This window comes from Erithacus rubecula (assembly GCF_903797595.1).
Source record: "Erithacus rubecula genome assembly, chromosome: 1".
Lineage (NCBI taxonomy): Eukaryota > Metazoa > Chordata > Aves > Passeriformes > Muscicapidae > Erithacus > Erithacus rubecula.
Window position 1 is genome coordinate 22,710,588 of NC_136658.1, and position 4,381 is coordinate 22,714,968.

Sequence of the window (4,381 nt, forward strand, 5' to 3'; positions counted from 1 at the left end):
GAGTGAAGTGACTTCCAAACTGCATGAAAGGAGGCTTCTTGTTACTCTCAGAAACACACCATTTCAGCTTGGAAAGAATTGAGGGAACATGGCCCCCCATCTTCATGACTGACTGTCTCTATTGAGCTGAACACAGCAGTGACAGCTCTCTCTTTCACATAGATCATGTATGAACTTGTCCAAGTTTAGGATAAATTTGGGAAAAGACCTCCAAAGGAGCCCACCCCCCCACTACAATTCCTTCCTTCACCGGGCTCAGAAAGAATTTTCTTCAGGGGAAAGTGGAAAAAACTTATTTATTGACAAAAACACAAGAGAAACACTTCCCAGCACAGACCCAGATGACCAAAAAAATTTCACCGAGAGAGTGAAACGAACTCGGTTGATCTTCGCTGGGAAGGGCGGCAGAGCTTTGTTATGGGCTGATGTTTGGACTGGCTCCTCTCCTTGCTTCCCCCGTGCAGCTGCCGGTCCCTCCCTCGGATGGTTTTATCTAGGCTGGTGTTTTCCGGCTCTCTCTCTCTTGCTGCGCTTCGGTTGTGGGCTGTGTCTTGCTCTCTGCCGTCTGCTCAGCTGTGACCCCCTCCCCTGGCTGCTTTGGCCGTTTTTTTCCCTTTTCCCCCAGCTGTTTTGTCTGTGCCCCTGTGTTGGCTTGTCTTGGGTTTGCTTTTGCTTGTCTTGGGCTCGCTTTGGCTTGTCTTGGGCTTGCTTTGGGCCTGCTCCCGGCTGCCCCTCCCCCTCTCTCCCTTCTCCCTGCTCCAGGGATTTGCACCGACTCCGGAGGACAAGGATCTGGACTTCGGGGGCCGCTGCTGGAGGTCGGCTTGGGAGGCTCTGCCGCTCTCCCCGGCGAGGACCGGCTGGGTTCGTCTCATCTGGGTTTGGGTTGGGGGAGTGTTTCTTTTGTATTTTTGTTAATAAAAAAAGTTTTTTCCATTTTCACCACAAGAACAATTCTTTCTGAGCTCAGTGAAGGAAGGAATTGTAAAAAAGAAAAGGGGGGGGGGCCCTTTGGAGCTCTTTTTCCCCAAATTTGTCCTAAACTTGGACAAGCTTCTTGGGCAGACTTCCAGAGGCAGTCTCTGAAGTTCAGATTCGTCTCCTCTGGAGCTGGTGCAAATCTTGGGGGTGAGGGGAAGAAGGGAGAGAGGGAGAGGGGCAGCCGGGGGCAAGCAAAAGCGAGCCAGGGGCAAGTAGAAGCAGCGGGGGGGGGGGGGGCAGCAGCAGCAGCGGGGGGCAGCAGCAGCAGGGCCAGCAGAAAACAGCAGCCTAGGTAAAGCAGCCTGGGGGAGGCAGCCAGCAGCTCCATAGCGGGGGCAGGGAGAGGAGCTGGTCACAGCATCAACCTAGAACATTCCACCCCTTATCCCCTATCGTGATCATTGGCACACAATTGGGATACACACTCACTAAACACAATATGAAAACTTCCTCTGACTTGCTCAAACCTTCAACACTTACACATTTCCTCCTTCTCACTTGCTCAGGCCTTTGTCACTTACACATTTCCTTCTATTCATAAGATCTACCATACAATGGTGGTAACACTCAACAATAATACTTGTGTATAATTCATCCTATAATCAGATGTCCCTGAGGTACACAGCAGCTTGTTCCATCCTTCTGCAATATCCACCAAGTACATCCTGGTCCTTGAGCAAAGGCAATCCCACGAATGGGTTTGCCTGTACTCGAGGCAGGATGAATCCATACTGTCTTCCCTAGCAACCCTCTGACATGGGCCACTGGGACTTTGTCTCCATCTATTACATTAAGGCACTCAGACTGGGCGGGACCTGTTCAGTTGGTGGAACCTCGAGTGTTGACTAACCAAGTGGCTTTTGCCAGGTGCTGCTCCCAGTTCTTGAGAGATCCCCCACCCAAGGTGGTCTTCAACAATCCATTGTACCTCTCCACTTTACCTGCAGCTGGTGCATGGTAAGGGATATGGTACACCCACTCAATACCATGTTCCCTAGCCCAGGTGTTGACAAGGTTATTCTTAAAATGAGTCCCATTTTCTGACTCGATCCTCTCAGGGGTACCATGCCTCCAAAGGACCTGCTTTTCCAGGCCCAGGATGGTGTTGCGGGCAGTAGCATGGGATACAGGATAAGTCTCCAACTAGCCAGCGGTGGCTTCCACCATGGTCAGCACATAACGTTTTCCCTGGCGGGTCTAAGGCAGTGTGATGTAGTCAATCTGCCAGGCCTCCCCATACTTGTACTTGGACCACCGTCCACCATATCAGAGGGGCTTCACCCGTTTAGCTTGCTTGATGGCAGCGCATGTGTCACATTCATGGATAACTTGGGTAATGCTGTCCGTGGTAAGATCCACCCCTCGGTCTCATGACCACTTATAGGTGGCATCCCTACCCTGATGGCCTGAGGCATCATGGGCCCATCGAGCCAGGAACAACTCTCCCTTATGTTCCCAATCCAAATCTATTTCCAACCCCCCTATCTCTGCAGCCTGATCTACTTGCTGGTTGTTTCGCTGCTCTTCATTAGATCTGCTTCTGGGGACATGGGCATCTACATGACAAACCTTGACAAGTAGTTTTTCTAACTGAATAGAGATGTCTTTCCACTCGTCAGCAGCCCAAATTGGTCTTCCTCCACTCTGCCAGTTCGCCTCTTCCCATTTCTTCAGCCACCCCCACAGAGCGTTGGCTACCATCCAGGAATCAGTGTACAAATAGAGCTTTGGCTACCTTTCTCTTTCAGCGATATTTAAGGCTAGTTGGACGGCTTTGAGTTCAGCGAATTGACTAGATCCTCCTTCTCCTTCAGTAGCCTCTGCAACCCGTCATGTAGGGCTCCATACAGCTGCTTTCCATCTCCGATTCGTCCCTACGAGACGACAGGAACCGGCAGTGAACAAAGCGTAGCATGCTTCCTCTGCTGGTAACTGGTTGTAGGGTGGAGCTTCTTCAGCCCGTGTCACTGGTTCTTGTTCCTCATCTGCAACACCAAAGCTTTCACCTTCTGGCCAGTTTGTAATTATTTTCAAAATCCCAGGGCGATTTAGTTTTCCAATCCGGGCGCGCTGAGTGATAAGGGCAATTCACTTGCTCCACGTGGCACTGGTGGCATGGTGGGTGGAGGGAGCCTTTCCAGTGAACATCCACCCCAGCACTGGCAGTTGGGGTGCCAGGAGAAGCTGTGCTTCTGTGCCAATCACTTCTGAAGCAGCTTGGACTCCCTTATAGGCAGCCAGGATTTCCTTCTCTGTGGGAGTGTAATTACCTTCAGACACTCTGTAACTTCTGCTCCAAAATCCCAGGGGTCGGCCTCAGGTCTCGCCAGGAACCTTCTGTCACAGACTCCAATACAAACCATGGCTCCCAGCTGCTGAGTAAAGTATGTTCTTCACATCTGGTCCCATCCTGACTGAGCCAAGGGCTACTGCATAGGCGATCTCCTGTTTGATCTGGGCGAAGGCTTGCTGTTGTTCAGGACCCCAGTGGAAATCATTCTTCTTGCAAGTGACCAGGTAGAGAGGGCTCACAATCTGGCTATACTCAGGGATATGCATTCTCCAAAAGCCGATGGCACCTAGGAAAGCTTGTGTCTCCTTCTTGTTAGTAGGTGGAGACATAGCTGGATTCTTGTTAATAACATCAGTAGGAATCTGACGCCGTCCATCTTGCCACTTCACTCCCAGGAACGGAATCTCCTGAGCAGGTCCCTTAACTTTGCTCTTCTTGATGGCGAAGCCGGCTTCCAAGAGAATTTGAATAAATTTTTCTCCTTTCTCAAACACTTCCGTTCCTGTGTTTCCCCATACAATAATATCATCAATATATTGTAGATGTTCTGGGGCTTTACCCTTTTCCAGTGCAGCCTGGATCAGTCCATGACAGATGGTAGGACTGTGCTTCCAACCCTGGGGTAGTCGGTTCCAGGTGTACTGCACGCCCCTCCAGGTAAAAGCAAACTGAGGCCTGCACTCTGCTGCCAAAGGAATGGAGAAAAATGCATTTGCTATGTCAATGGTGGCATACCACCTTGCTGCCTTGGACTCCAACTCGTACTGGAGTTCCAGCATGTCCGGTACGGCAGTGCTCAGCAGTGGAGTCACTTCATTCAATGCCCGATAGTCCACAGTCAGTCTCCATTCTCCATCAGATTTACGCACAGGCCAAATGGGGCTGTTAAAGGGTGAGTGGGTTTTGCTGACCACCCCTTGGCTCTCCAGCTCTCGGATCATCTTATGAATAGGAATCACAGCATCTCGCGTTGTTCTATACTGCCGGCTGCGTACTATTGGAGTGGCAATTGGTACTCGTTGTTCTTCTCCCTGCAGAAGTCCTACTGTAATTGGATTCTCAGATAGCCCAGGCAAGGTGTTCAATTGCCGGATGAGCTCTGCCATC